Below are 15,987 nucleotides of genomic sequence, written 5' to 3'. Positions count from 1 at the left end.
ATGAGAGACAACAAGCCCTGAAACCTTATGTGAGCCCCTGGATCAAGCTATGACTGAAGCTAAAACCCTCAGCCTTTTCATTTAGGTGACCCAATTTCTATACTGCATAAGGCAATTTTCAAGTGACCAAAACCCAACCCAAAGAATTCTGACAAATACAGTCCATAGTGACGAAAGCAGGCTGATAACATCCCTTCTATATTCAAGGCCTGTGCAGTGGCACCTCTCAAACTTGGTCTCTAGGATGCTTGGTGTCAGGAATTAAGACAGTCTGGAGGAGGCTGGGCCACGAACAAGTCAGAGTGAAAAAAAAAAATGCCACCCCTCCAAAAACACACCACCACCACCACTGTTTTCTCCTAAAGGAGGGCAGCTGGAGCCTCCTGGATCTCCCTTTTGTTCAGAAATGAGTGGGGACCTCTGGGAGGTAGGAAATGTTACAGTGACAGAGAAAAAAATGGAGACAATTCTCATAAAGCAATGTTCTATGGGCTTTATGAACATCATAAACTTAAGGCTGTTGTAAGGATTATAATACCCATTTTACCTTTGAGGAAACCGAGGGTCTGTGAAGTTAAGTAACTTGCTCAAGGTCACACAGCTAGTAACTAGAATTTAAATTCTAGACTTTTTCCACTTTATCATTCTGATGGCTAGGACCTGGGAGATGGAGAGCACCCCTCCACACCAGTCCCCCACATCGCCCCAGGGCACAAAGACCTGGATGGAGCCTTACAACCTCAGGCCCCTGGAGTCAGAGCAGCCTCGCATACCCAGTGTTTTGGAAGCCCCAGGTAACTAACCCAGGTGTATGTCGGTGATTCGACACGAGCACCAAAAGTAAAGAACCACGCAGAGGGAGCACGGCAGGGTCGCGGGCCACTGGAAAGCACCGCAGAGAGAGAGGCGGGAGCTGGCTCTGGGCTCCCCCAAAGGCCTGAGCCCCCGGCACAGCTCCGCGCTCTCCTCCGCAGTCGGCCCCCCAGCCTCCCCTCCCTCCACCAGCGCCGCGGAAATAGTGGCTCCTGGGCCACTCGGAGACCCTCGGAGACCCTCGCAGCCCGGGTCCTGCCCCTGCCTCCGCCCGCAGCTCCTGCCGGGCCCAGCTGTTCGCAGCTGCTCGCCCCCAGGCAGCGACGGGACCCCGACCGCTCCGCTGCGCCGCGGCCCGGGCGCGCCGGGCGGGGGCGCCCCGCACTGCCCGCCGCAGCCCCGCGGCCCCGCAGAGCCCGGGCGCGGGGCCCGCCTTCTCCCTCCCCCCGAAGCCCCGCCGACCACCTGCCCCCGCCCGCCGTGCCCGGCCCGCTCACCTGCACCGCCGGGCCTGTCCGCGCACCCGCCGGACCGACTCCCGACTCCCGGTCCCGGCTCGGAGCGCGCCCGCGGGGGGCCGGCGTTGGTGCGGCCGCGCGGGGCGGGGCGGGGCGGGGCGCGGCTCCTCCCCTCCCCGAGCCACCTGGGGCGCCCGGGAGGGGGCCGGGCCGGGACAGGTGGGCCCCGCCCGCCGCGAGCAGCCGGGGGCTCGGGCTCCTCCGGGAGTTTCGGGGATCCTCCGCGGGGTGGAAGGGAGAGGCCGCATGACACCTGGGGCAGTTAGTGCTTGGGAGGCGGCGGGGAGCCAGGGGCCGGCCTGTCTCTGCACAGCCTGGTCCGATGGAGAAATGGATCACAGAGTTTGTGAGCCAGACGCCGCTGAGCACAAGGAGGGGAGGCCAGCCCCTTTCTTTGTGGGCTGTAGACCCGAGAACCGCGACCCAAGGGGTGAAAATGATGGCGCCAAAGGCAAGTTCAGAATTGGAAGAGCTCAGAAAAGCTTCTACCGACCATCCAACCTGACCCTCCCCCAAATGATTCTACCCCTTTTTAAAATAATGGTTGTAAGCTGTAAATAAGATCATTTCAGATAGTGATGTCCTCCCTGGCCCTGGACTGTAAGCCCCAGGTTGGGCAGGAACTTTCCCTGTCCACTGTTGAATCACCAGAGCCATGAACAAACCAAGGACTGAGCAGGTGCTCAGGTAATACCTGATGAACAAATGAGGTGTGATCCAGTCTTTTGAGTCAAGCCTCCTGCTGGTCCGCCCAGGCTAGAGTCTGCTCCAGCATCACTCACACTTTGTCAGCGAGAGCCCAGAGTCAATCTGCCTACTTCCAGGCCACTCATCCTCTCTGGATTGCTTACCTCCCTTCCCAGTGCCAGCCAAGCAGCTGGTTTGTGGGAGGTCCACACACCTTTGCTCTCAAGCAAATCTTTAACTTCTGAAGATGTCACAGGCAGAAGAATTTAGACATAGAATACTGTGCCACCAGCCTTGCACTGTGGAAACACAGCCCAGAGTTTGGGTGACTGAGCCAAGATCCCATGGCTGGTAGCACAGCTGAGTTTGGGGCCCAGGAGTGGCAGGGAAGTCTTGATCGGGGTCAGAACTTCTGCAGAAACAGGGCTTGGGTTTGGTCTGAGTTCTCTAACCTGTGGCCTTTCCAGGCCTCTCAGAGGTCAAGTGTGACCTGAGCTACTTGGATTTACTAAGGCCCTGACAGTTTCAAAAACAAAGATGTGTCAGAAGGGGATAGTAAGAATGTGGTATATTTTTTAAGTGTTCCATCAAACAAACAAATGGTCTTAACACACAAAGCAGAGGAGATGAGTTATGATGCAGCTACTCACATGTTCACTTCAAGACTCATCAAAGAAATCCATTCCAAGCGCACTGCCGGAAATGCTGCACAACTACACAGTTGCATGGAGAACATTCCTTCCTGTAACTATTTCCATACACTTCAGTGACTGCACATTAAACCCCAGAAGCCAAAATCGGAAGCTGTCTGTTAAGGTGAAGTCAGGGCTAAGTGGCCTGCCCCACCCCTACCCCCAGCAACAGGCCCAACAGTCTCAAGAACTGGACCCCCGTCCCCCTTCATCAGTGAGCCCTGCACACTGGGTGTTTAAGATGTGGTGAGGCCCGGCTGGGAAAAAACTTCACACCTAAGGCCAAGCTGGGAAAAACGCACAGGAGATGCCCCACTAGGTGTGCCTGCTCCAGCTGCACTCCCTCTGTGGTGGGTGGGGAGGCTGGTGTCCCAGGGTGGGGCTGTGGAGGGGCCTGCCCTTGGGACAGACACTGGTACCAGCAGGTGAGGCTGAGCTCAGGAGCCGCTCTGGGTCTTACCCACGAGCAGTGGACCCAGCCCTTCTCGTGTGTCAGTTTCAGTCAGTGGAGCATGTGATCCCCTGTGATTTAGGATCCTCTCGCTATGTGTGTGATCTTGGCTGGGCCAGCCTGGTAGGTTTGCCACCCAGGCTGGCCTAGGAATCATCAGGCAGGTATAAATTCTGCCCTGGTGTTCGTGTTCGTGTTCTCTCTCTCTCTATCTCTCTCTCTCTCTCTCTCTCTCTTTCTCTCCTGGGCTTGCTAAGTGACCCTAGGCATCTTCCTCAGTTACGCATTTCTCTCACTTGGGAAACATGCAGGCGTGAAATCAGACAAGATTTCTGCTGAGGTTCTTTGCTTGAAAGAGGTAACTGAAATATGAAGGTCTGATATCATCATGAGGTTAAATGAAATAACACACGTCAAGTGTGTGAGTGCAGCACCAGCTCAAAGCACCTGCTCAATAAGCGGTACTCTTACTCTTTAATGGGGCTCAGCGTGGCGGGGCTAAGGGAGTCAGCCGATGTCTGCGAGTCATTAAAGTGCTAAAAAAAAATAAGGGCAAAACCATTGAAAGATCTCTGAAGAACCTAGACTAAATTAATTAATCTTTGCAAATAACTGTGTGTTATTCTTCCCTGCTGGCCCCTAGGAAAAGGATTTTTGAACTAGGACATCTTCAGGTTCTCCTGTCTCTAGTTCCCTGAGAGCATAATGGAAGAGAAATTATCCAAAAAGGAAAAAGTCCAATATTTTTCTGAGCCTTGAGATGTGTTTTCCTTCCTAATCCTACCTACCTTTTCACAGGACTCAGTGTGTACATTAATACTGTACATCATTTTCTGAGCACATTTTTCAGTGAAACAATGCATATAAAGTACCTGGAATAGTTCCTGGCACATAGCAGCTGCTCAATTAATTATAACGACTATGGGAGAGGTATAGGGCAGTGACCAGAAATATTAGGGTCAGAAAGAGACATGAATTCGGGTAGGCAAATCTGATAACCACTTTAATTGCAAGTTCACTGGCTCTGGAGTCAGACTGGGTTCAAATCCAGCAACCACTTACCAGGTATGTTAATCTCTCCATGCCACAGTGTGTCCTGTAACATGAAGATAATGTTAGGATAACGTAGGAAAAAGCTGGGAGACGTAAATGGAACAGCTAGCCTTCAGTGAGCAGCTGCTTTGTGCTCGGCACGAGTCTAGGTGTTTAGATTCTCTTTTGAGGGTTGCCTTTAGGGTAGGAATTCTTAATCAAGGATCACAGACCCTGAAACTGGATTTTGTGTCTGCATATATTTTTCCTAAAGAGAGCATCCACAGCTGTCCTTAGATTTGCAAAGAGGTTTGGGTCTTAAGACTACTGAGGAATCATTGCCTTCTAGACCCACCCAAGGGTTTCAGAGCTGAGACACTTAGTAGAGATCACACAGGCCAAACGACCTCCAGAAGGAGGGGCCCCTGGATGCTTGCACAAGACATAGATCACTGCTCCTGAGAATTCCGATTCAGGAGGGCAGAGAGGTTTTGAAACAAGCACTTGGTTGCTTCTCACTGAAAGGTGAGCCTACAAAACTGATCTCGTCCAAACTTCCTATTGCATAGGTGAGGAAACTGGCCTCGGGACCTGTTCACTTTGAACCTCCCTCAACCCCGCATCTACTGAGAAGCCTCCTTCCCTCTAAGTGAAGCCCTCAGCCCACCTGAACCAAGGAAATGAAATGCTTCACCCTCCACAACCCAGGTTCACATGAGCAGCACTTAGCAAGCAAAATCAGGCTTCTTTCAACAGGAAAATAAAATGTGCAGCCACCTCTGGATCAGCCCTCAAATCTCAAAGAAGCCTGGATCTTGCCTGCCAGGATTTTGGATGTCTCACTCCAGTACCCACGCCCTTCACCCCAGCCCATCCCACTCCACACACCCCACTGTATCTAACTCTATTATTTGAACAGCTGAGGCTATTCAGCGAACACTTTCAACTGACAACCTACAAAAATGTAGATGTTTTGTTCCACTTCCTAAAGCCACAGGCTAATTAGACCCTGAAACAGAGGACTTTGCTTGATGCCATGTCATTGTGTGAGGCCCACGGTGGGAAACCCTTCTTGCCAGGCAGATCTGGGCAAGGACTGAGCAAGAACAGGGCGGGCAGCAGCTGCGGCCAGAGAGGGTCTGTTTTAGAGATGCCCCAAAATGTCAGCCTAAGAATTATCAGACAAAACTCAGAATCTTCTCTACGTGCTTACCAAGGGCAGCCAAGGGTGCTTAGTTTTCTTTGGGTTTTTGATGTTCACCAGTCACAAAGTCCTGATGTAGCAGAAAGTTGAAATAACCTTCCCAAAGTGAGTTGAGCACACCTCTCATGTACGAGGCCAGCAAGCAAAATGTCCAAGGTGGCACACTGCGACCGTTCCATTTCCCTGAGAAGACTATAAAAAGATGTGGCTGGCCCCCTCGGGCCTGTGCTTGACCCTGAGGCTGGCAAATCAGCTTTTCCATATTTATCCCACAGTATTAACTCTAACCTCTCAGGGACTATGGATCAGTGTGAATTTGCTCGGCTGTCAAAAACACATCAGCTAGGGATGGGAGGGCCCTCTTTTCCTTGGTTTCAGAGTGAGCACTAAAGCAGGGACTACAAATATATGGGTCTGCTTACAAAGTTGCTGGCTACAAAAATGCATAAATGCCTTTGTTGTTGTGTTTACCCAGGAAAGAAGCTCCTGATTATTCCAAACTGATTCCTTACTTTCAAAGGTGACACAAACATATTTATCATCTTTATAATTTGCTAGGTCAATGAGAAACTGAAATACCATTATGGAGAAAATTCTTTGTGTAAAATCAGAGTTCTAGTGCCACAAACACACCAAGAAAAATCTGCCCCGGGACCTTTGCACTTACCATTCCTGCTGCTTGGAACTGTCTCCGGATCTTTGCAAGGCTGGCTTCTTTAATCATGCCCAGAGGCCTTCCCTGACCACCCAAGCCACGTGTTATCATAGCACCCTGTTCAGTTTTCTTTGTGGCACTTAACTGTACTGAATCATTTTAGAAAGCATTGCTCACTGGTTTATAACTTGCCTCTAAGAAAATGAAGACTTTGTCTTATTTACCACCTCTCCCCAGCTCTGAAAACAATGCTGAGTACAATGTAGGTGCTCAAATCTTTGTGGAAAAATTGCTGAGTGCTTACATTTTTGCAGCAGGCTTTGAGTGCCTCACATGAAGATGTCAACTGCTCCTGTACGTTGCTTAGGTCTGGGAACAAGCTGTGGTCTGGAACTGGAGCACGGTTTCGGCTCAGTCTCTCCACGCTCTCGGGCAGCCACGTGACCCCGGGGAGAGCCTAGCCTCCTGGTTAAGAACGTGTTCTCCGGAGCCAGCTCCAGCACTGCCCAGGTCTGCGGTGCTGGGCAGCTCGCCTCACCTCTCCACACCGCAGTTCCCTCATCTGTCTGTGGGAAGAGTAACAGTACCACCCTCACCTATTCCTCGTTAAGAGACTCCAGAAAGCACACGCAGGGCAGGCTCTTACCGTGAGCCGGGCACGGTACCGAGCACTTTGCTTCACAGAGAGGTTAGGTACTTTGCAAGGCACTTGGGTAATCCGGGGAAGACTGGGGGCTACTGGAACCAGTCCAGAAGGTGCTGAAGGCCATTCTTAATCACCAGGGTCCTGACACACAGTACACACATGATGCATGACTGTGGCAAAACATTTTCACACAACTGACTTCAACAAGGCTTAACCTCACGTCTGGGAGGCTTCATTGTAGTCAGAGTGATTGTGATTGGCCTCGTCTTTGTGGGCCAGGGGTTGGTGCAGCACAGTGGCACCTGAGTAGAGGGAGGTGCTCTGGGCTCTGGCCCTCTAAGTGTGCCGGGTGGGGTGACACTGAAGCTCGCTGGGCAGAACCAGATGAGCCCCAATGGCCCTCACAGCCTACTCTTCCATAAATACTGATGTACCCGTACCTCTTCTAAGAACTTCCCGACTCATGCATCCAATATAGTAAAGTGAAATCCACTCCAAAAGGCACTGTTCACGTACAGCAGCTCACAGGGGAAACTGGGAGTGGCAAAAACTGAGGTGGGCACGCAGCAGACTGAAGTAGAAGGAGTCTGAGTTCTGGAGCCCAAAGTCACCACATGACCTCAGACAAGCTACTTGAACTCTGGGGATTTCGGTTTCTCCTAGGTGTAATATCCAAAAGGAGACAGTATAAAGCAGAGACCATGATCACAGTCATCTCCCGTTTGCCAGCGGCGGGACGCCGTACAGAGGGCAGACCCTGCCTGTACTGTGCAGTGAGTTCCCGCCCCTGGTGTGCATGGTGCTGGGTCGGGAGGTGGGGAGCTTTCAGATACCAGGAACTTTCTTTTTGTTTTTTAATTGAAGCATAGTTGATTTACAATGTTGTGTTAGTTTCTGATGTACAGCAAAGTGATTCATATATATATATATGTATGTGTATATATATGTGTATATATATATATATGTAGATATATACACACATACACACATATACATATAATTTTTCATACTTTTCCATTATGGTTTATTACAGGATACTGAATATAGTTCCCTGTGCTATACAGTAGGACTTTGTTATTTTATAGATATTTTCTATATAATAGCTTTTATCTGCTAATCCTAAACTCCTAATTTATCCCTCCGCCACCCCCTTCCCCTTTGGCACCCATCAGTTCATTTTTGATGTCTGTGAGACACGGGGTACCTTCTAGCAGAAGGAGCAGACAGCTTGCTTCCAGATGCTGGCAGAAGCTGCGTGTGCTTTTGTGTTCAGGCTTGGCCAAGAGACTCCCCGCACATCCCTGATCTCACTTTGGGGAACTTGTTAAGCTCCTACAAAGATGCTGCTGGGCTGCAGGCTCTCAGCACTAGCTGTGGTTACATTACTGGGAATCTGAATGGACTTGATTCATGATCTCATGTCAGGACAGAGTGGGGAGCACTCACAGGAGCCCTCGGTATGAGGAGCCACTGGGCACAAAGAAGGAAGCTAGCCCCAAGCCCTGCTCCCTGCAGGAGAGCTCCCATGAGATTCGCTCTCACCAGGTAGAATCACATGATTCCCGGGGTGTCTCAGGCTTCCCTCCTGGGGACGCTAGGTGAAGGGAAAGCTGGGGTCCAGGGCAAAAATACCTTCTCCTGGGAAGTTTTTTTTTAATTGTAACTCTCAGAAACATGGCAATAGGCCCCAAGTGGAGTCCCTTATGCTAAGCCCCATGTCACCAAACTGAGACTTAATTACAGTTTCAGCCTTCCCAGAAATGGAATGTTAAACCAGGCAATCAGGAATCACCTGATCATCAGCACTTAGGCAATCTGCCCTTAGGCAATCTGCCCGAGAGACCCCTGCCAGCCCCTAAAGGAAAGTGAGCTTGCATTTGCAATAACCAACCTGCTTATTGCCTCTTTGTTTCCGTTCCCTTTGGCCTATAAAAGTCTTTCATTTAGTACAGCTCCTCAGCACTTCTTTCTGTCTGCTAGATTGGATGCTGCCCGATTCACGAATCACTGAATAAAATCAAATAAGACCTTTAAGATTTACTCCGCTGAATTTCATTCTTCAACATAATCTCTTATACTTGAGTAGCACTTTTACAAGATGCTTGCACACAATTTCTTATCTGATCCTCACAACATACTGAACTGTGGAGGGCAGTGGGCTACAAATCTCTGTAATTCGGGTGTGGAAATGAGGTCATTGAGACTCTGCACGTGGTCATTGACCACGATCACATAGTGGGTCAGTGGGATTTAGAGTGGGATCCAGGTCCCATGTCCATCATTTTTTCCATTTGGAATTCCTCAGTAGAATCACTGCCTGATAGCCAGTGCTCCAGGGTCTTGTGCCATTGTGTGCATGTCCCAGAAGGGGCACTGCAGGGCAGCAGGGACACCTGGTCTGCTGGTTAAGGTCTGTCTTGCAGGCTGCCTCATTGGCACTGGCTGAAGGAATTAGCATCCCATGACCTAGACATATCTGCCATCAGCCTGTCCCTCCCAGCCCTGCAGTGGCCCATCAGAAGCATCCTCAGACAGGAGAGGCCCACACAGGTAAGGGAGTCTTTGGTAAAGCAGGAGGCTCCTGGGGGAACCCTACAAGTGCTGCTCCTGGCCCTTTCTGTAGTCGGACATGCATATGCATGTGTGGTATGATTGGCATGTTTACTTTTTCTAAAACCTAAAGCACTAAAATGAGGTCCTATTAATCATCTTGACAGGACTGGAGGTGAGGTATGAGGCAGCTATTATCAGCAGGGCTCCCGGAGAGCCTTCTCCGAGGCTGCACACAGATCTGGGGATGAGGGGACCCACCCAGTGCCCCCTCAGACTTTTCGCTAGAGCTGGCTCAGCTGGGGCAAGAGAATCCTGCTTTCTTTTCCCCTTGAGAAGCCGAGGAATACAGATGATAGATTTTAAAATGCTACCAGAGATAATGCCCTAAAGAGAAAAAAACCAATATGGATAAGAGAAATTCTTACTACACACAGTTTGAAAACTGTGACAGAGTGATAGCCACACGTCTAAGTGTCTGCTATGTATGAAAAATATTCTGAGCATGGCGCTTCTGCAGGCAGCCTTCCTCCCGAAGCCTGCAGCTGTACATTCCCAGACACCCCTGCTGTGAAGCATCCTCTTTCATTATTATTTCAATGATTCCCTCCTAGATGCATTTGATTGCTTAAAGTAATTCAAATAACAATAAGGTCTCAGACTCGTAGGAAAGGAGAAAACCCAGAAAAGTTGCAGAGGAATAAAACTTTGTATAAATTCTTTACAAAAGGATTTTTGAGGCTGGTGGCTGGTTATCACTAGACACACACACACACACACACACACGCACGCACGCACGCACGCACGCATGCACACACAGCACTGGTCTGAGAGGCAGTGTTACTAACTGGGGAGAGCACAAACCTTGGGACCAGTCTGCAGGGGTTTCAATCCTGCCTCCTCCACCCAGCTGTGAGACCTTGGGCAAGTGACTTAATCTCTCTGTGCCCGTTTCCTCCCCACTGAAGAGGAGATAATGATGCCTACCTCATGGGGTTATTCGAAGGATTAGATGGATTAATACATGTAAAGCACTTAAAACAGTGTCTGGCACACAGCCAGGATAGTCCCACCTGAACGGACTGCCTGCTACTGCCTTTTGAGCATGAGGAGATTCTGGGGCTGGTCCATGTCATCCGGAGCAAGTTTGCCGATTTCCCTCACTTCGGGTATACATTCTAAAGGAGTAAAATATCATTTTAGGTGGATTTTTGGAAAAGCTATCCTATGAGAATAGTCGGCGGTCTGGACGTGGGGAGGGGTAAGGGTTTGGGGGTCCTAGAGACAGAGAGGCTCCAAACAGAACCTCTCTCAGCCATGGGGAAGCAAGGCAGGTGGAGAATTCCAGCCTCTGCATCCACAGCGCCTCCCGAGTGGAAAGATCCACAGATGTTACCTGCAAATCTTTGATTATTTTGAGCCCAGCTAACCACACAGAAATTGATGAATATTGAATTTTGTGCATATTGGCTGAAGAACCACCAAACACCAAAAGGAAAGGAAAAAAAAAAATCCCACGGCTCAGGGTGCCTTTTGTCAAGTGAGCCCACATTTTCATCTTCTATGTCACCCAAGAGATGCCTCCCTCACCTGCTCAATTGACTACATACATAAGACAAACCACAAGATGTAACCTGTCACAGAAGCTGGAATTAAACCTGCTGACACACACATCACCGGGAACTGCCTTTGTGGATTGTATCTTCAGTTCCGCATTCTCCCACAGATGCTCTGGCTCTGTAGTACTTGCAAGGCAGAGCCCGTGCACCGTGCAGAGCTGGACAGAAAGGGAAAGGCTCACAGGAACCCAGAGAACAGCGGGTGTCAGCGCAGACCCACTGCGTTGCAGAGCTGCCGGTCCTAGAACCTGTGGGTCACCACCTCCCAGTGATACCAAAGTGCACTTTGTAACTGGGTTCTTTCAGAGGATGGCTTCCCCATCTTAAACAAACAGGCTTCAGCCTAGATATTCACCCACCACGTTTGAAGTTTTACTCCATAAGTTACCTTTAACCATCTGATATCTGCTAATTGCATCTTCCAAGTTCTTTAGAGAATAACACACGCAAGGAGATGGATAAGACATCTTACAAGCACATCACTGGCGGCGCCCCCAGTTCCACTTATAAAACCTTGACCTGGTGTCCATCTTCCCACTTGCAATTGAGGAAAGCAGTTTACCGTCTGGCTTTCACGTCACATTAAGCAAACCAAGAATGAGAATGAGGATGTTTTATATACACAATGCCGCATGTGGCCACGGGATTTCAGTGACCTGAGATAGGGAAGTCTCCCTTCTAAGAGAGCAGGTGAAAATAACCCTGTGTCCCACCATTTGTTATAACCTGCAAAGACTCCGCACACTGGCATCCTCTTGAAAGATCTCAGACCTGTACCTTAATACTGATCATCAGTACGTTAAACAGGACTACAAAGACCCCAGCCCTTCTCAGCAGATGCCAGTAATCTTTCCACATATGCAGAGCTCCAATGCATTAGTTGAAGAATGCCAACGAGCTAAAAGAAACATATTATTAGAATAAATGCCTTTTGGGGCAAGAAGAAATTTAGAAATTCAGCTAATATCCTGGCCTACTGAGCTTTAACTCAATCCTACTTTCAAAAAAGGTTAAGACACTTACTGACATTAGTTGCTGTCTTTTCCGTGCTGAAGGAACAAATGTCCAGTTTTCTTGGTTCCTCAATGAAGAAAAAATTTAAAAACAGATATTCACACAAAGTAAAAGACAAAAAAGGTCAAGGTTAACTTAGCTCAGGCTTGGAATCTGAGCAGTTGCTCAGTGAAACAAACCCCTTCAAGGCCAGGAAATGGCCCACCCTCACCTTGGCACTGAGACCTTCAATGAGACTGTCTTTAGGACGACTCAGATAAGAAAGAGACAGACCAGCCAAAGTTTAATTCAATTTTATTTTCCACTTTTAGTATTTTTCAAATTATACAGCATGCAGTATGCCAGAGTATCCACAAGTCTTCATTTTAGAACCTAGAAGATAACCAAAATTTTCCAAGGGCCAGGGGAGGGTCACCTCCAGATCTTTGTTACACATACTATATATTACAGCATCATTACTGGACATGAACTGCCATTCTCCCCTCACGCCACCAAAACAAGTTTGTCCACAATTTGTTCTTAATGAAAGCTACTGTACAGATGCATAAAGCCCAGAGAACACACATGTGCAGTGCACACTACACACTGTACAAACTAGACACGCAGAACTCTACAGAACGCCCTGGTCCCCTCGCAGCTGCACACAGTCAGACCTACAGACAATCTGCAAAGTGTTTCAGACCCACAGGCAACCTGTCAATGTGTGAGCAGACTTCACGGAGCGGCGCTTCCTTCGGCTGTTCCCTGGCCCTTATTCAATGTTGAAAGTACAAGTGTTCAGAGAAGCCCTTTCAGATGATGGTGCTTCCTTTCGCTTGTGCAAGATATGCAGGGTGAGACAGCTTTTACCTGAAATCCTCCCCTGGCCCCCACCTCCCGCCCCCTGCTGATGAAAAACTTCCCTAATATGTCATAGAGTCACAGTCTCAATGTCTTCTGCCTGGCTTAAAAAAAAAATACACTTCGAAGAGAGGACTGTTAAGAATTTTTATTTGCTTTCAGTTATTCCTCTAGGTCAGGAGAGCTGGTAATCCCTCTGCGTCTTAGTGATGGCTTCGTCTGGCTTTGGACAGGAACATCACTCCTCATGTGAAGTCAGGGCTTCCATAACTCTCTAGATGCTACATTCTAGACAGACATTTTTAGTTCTTCATTTATCCCAGTATTTCTACGAATGCTAATTTTCTTAATCACATGATACTACTTCCTTTGAAAGTTTTAATCCACACTTAGTTTTCCCTACTACCTGCCACTCAGCAAGGCAAACCGTACAGCATTGGACAAGATGATCATTTGTATAGACTTCTCCAGTAACTGACCAAAACATGCTTGGCATTAATATACTTAGTCTCCAACCACAGATGTTGGTATCCCAAACAGCATTCCTCTAATTTAACAATCCACCATCCCGCAGGGAGAGATTCTTTGTAGAAACCACCCTTACAGCATCAAAGAGTAAACTTTCAAGCAGTGGCACAAAAAATAAAATTATTCATAGAGAAGAAACAAACACACACACATAGACACAAGCAAAAAGCAGCATACAACCAAAAATATAACCATAGGCTCAGCCATTCAGAAATGTGGGTTTTACATTTGGAGCACAAATGTAAAGGAACAATAGTCTAAAAAAGTGAAAACTGCGTAAATGTGGCTTTTTAAAAAAGTGGCCTACAAAGTATATGGTCCTGATGTTAACCTTATTATACAAAGTAATATTTAGGGATCCATTAGAATATACTGTGTAACCCATTCCAATGATCTGCCTGCCTTTTAGTCACAGTGTAGGAAAATTAGTTTAGAGGTCCTATAAAGATTGAAGCTAGGTGAACTGACTGGCTGATCAGCAACTAGCAGAATTATCTTTAAGAGACATCAAAGCCAACTTTCTCTGTGATTAAAGTAAAGTAAATTTTGTGAGTCCTTTGTTGAGATCAAGAAACATGGAACTACAAGTCAATGTTTCTTTTTGAAACATGAAAGGGCCAAACAATTCTTTGGAATTAGACAGGGGTGCCCAGGGAAAAATTACTTTGGAAAGAATCTGAAATAATCTGTTAACAAAAGAGCCCAAGAGAAAGAATTATGGACGTTGTTCAATTTCCAAATATAAAATTATACAGTTGCATAACAGACAGTTACGGCGATTTATTAATTGGCAATCTTCTCAAAGGCCGATGTTTTAACTTCTAAAATCAGACGTAAACTATTAACAGCAAGGTTATAGTTTATGGCATGTGTTATTACCTGATAAGGTTTGCAAAACCTGCCCTACTAGGACCCTTCTATCAGATGGCAAATAGCATCAGAGCAGTTATATTGGGCGAGTACTAGCAATCATCTAAAAAAAAAAAAAATCAAACAGAAGGACTTAAAAAGTGTAAATGAATGCAAAACTGTCATTTTTACGAATAAATATTTCAGTAGAATTCACCCTCTTCTCTCTTCTTATCACCCCACCCCTCAAAACAAAACACAACACACAGAAACCAAGTGCAACATTTAACAAATAAATTAAGTTGAAGCAGCTTTGCTGGGTTAGGGAAATTTTATACAAGAAGAGTTTGGAAGTCAGTTCACAGTCTTTAGTGTTTTATCCACACACAGACACACACACACACTCTCTCTCCCTCTATCTCAATCTTCCACCCACCAGTGATGAGAAAACGCAACGTCTCTCCTCCCATAATTCCATTCCAGTGGTGACAGAAGCAGGGACGGTACCAGCTCACTCATCCTGGGCAGGCACAATCATACGTTGGAGGCTTTCACTGAGACCGCTTTGGTTGTCATTGACTTAACCCTCAAATTTATCAGAACAAGTAGCAGCCCACGGGACTAACTTAATTGAATCCTCGTCCACTTCCCCGAAAACTTTGCTACTTGGAAATCGATCATTTTAATATGCACAATTGAAAGTAAGAGCTGATTCAGCTTTTTATTCCTGTTATTCAAATAAAGCTGAATGTAAAAAAGCCATCCACACTGATTTCTTCTAATTCTGCCTAAGATGAAATCTATGTGATGCCAAAGGGAGAACTCAGCCAGCAAGGATGGGTTACTGTAACAACTGATTCATGGCAACTTATTCATAGGCACAAAAATAAGTCAAGTACTTTCCCCCTGGGCTTCCTTTTTCAGCTGCTGGAATGATCCTGGATTTCATCAGCAATACCCCTTCCAGCCTTCAGATGGTTCCCTAGAGAAAAAGGCCATCCCCGAAGCAAGCTCCAATCGCATTAGGGAGGAAGAAGCGAAGAGGGGAGCAGCCCCATTTCTACTCATCCAACTTTGCAGCATTTTCAGCACTTCTGAAGGAATGATGTTCAAACCGGGCTGGCTGAGACTAGTCGCTGCAGGTTCAGTAGCAAGCAGCTCAGAGGTGAATGCATGACTTCTCCGCATTTACACAGATGTGTTTGAGTGAACAATTTCTACATTGCTACTGTCAGATTGTTTTTCAGCCTCGAAGAAATTTGCTTTGCGTTTTAACGGGTGCCATACTAAAAGGTGTATTTTACAGATCCAAAGATGTGACCAGGGTATTCAAAATGCATCTTCAGGGTGATTTGTTTCGGAAAAGTGTTCAGAATGAAAATTTTGAGCCCTATAGCAGCACTTTTTTGTTCCCTAAAAATATAAAGTAATGTGTTTATTTTACAGGAAACCAGACAGTTGTGGTGGGCGGAGCGTGAGCCCTTGCCTCCGCAGCACTGGGTTGTTCCCCCCCCAGGGAGTGGTGTTTGCTGGGACCGTGGCTGCCCAGGAAGGAAGGCTCCAAGGACCGCCCGGGGACCACCCAGGGCCCTAAGCCCGAGGCTGCAGCAAGGGGTCCCAGGAGTAAGTGGGTCTTCCATAATTGTCCCCTTCAGATTTCTCGGGAAGAGAAAAGTCCAAGCACACATCTGTACACACAGAAACTCTACGCAGCTCAGATATCTGAGATGGGTGTACTGCAGATGGCTGGGGTAAGCAAGTGTAAAAGAAAATGGAAATTGTGTAGGAGGGAAAAAAATAAAGGAATTGGTGATTAATGTAGTCCTTGACATGCTACGTGGAGAGTCATATCTGTTGAAAAAGAACCAAAGAGAGAACACAGGAGTTAG

The 15,987-nt window shown here is 47.6% G+C and overlaps 2 protein-coding genes across 3 annotated transcripts in view; both read right to left on the bottom strand.

Moving 5' to 3' along the window:
• The window catches only part of LYPD6B (LY6/PLAUR domain containing 6B), a 175,053-nt gene extending 173,643 nt beyond the window's left edge, over positions 1 to 1,410 (bottom strand). Inside the window, exon 1 of one of the 2 annotated variants that reach the window (XM_032479417.1) lies at positions 1,311 to 1,410. The gene's annotated coding sequence lies outside the window, so the exon portion shown is untranslated. The remainder of the gene's footprint in view (positions 1 to 1,310) is intronic. The other variant, XM_032479418.1, reaches the window with a different exon arrangement.
• Positions 1,411 to 12,158: 10,748 nt separating this feature from the next.
• KIF5C (kinesin family member 5C) overlaps positions 12,159 to 15,987 on the bottom strand; it is a 147,162-nt gene continuing 143,333 nt past the window's right edge. Inside the window, exon 26 of the mRNA XM_032479416.1 lies at positions 12,159 to 15,949. The gene's annotated coding sequence lies outside the window, so the exon portion shown is untranslated. The remainder of the gene's footprint in view (positions 15,950 to 15,987) is intronic.

Source organism: Camelus ferus, chromosome 5, assembly GCF_009834535.1.
Source record: "Camelus ferus isolate YT-003-E chromosome 5, BCGSAC_Cfer_1.0, whole genome shotgun sequence".
In the NCBI taxonomy this organism is placed as follows: Eukaryota; Metazoa; Chordata; class Mammalia; order Artiodactyla; family Camelidae; genus Camelus; species Camelus ferus.
This window is presented reverse-complemented; position numbering and strand designations above follow the sequence as displayed.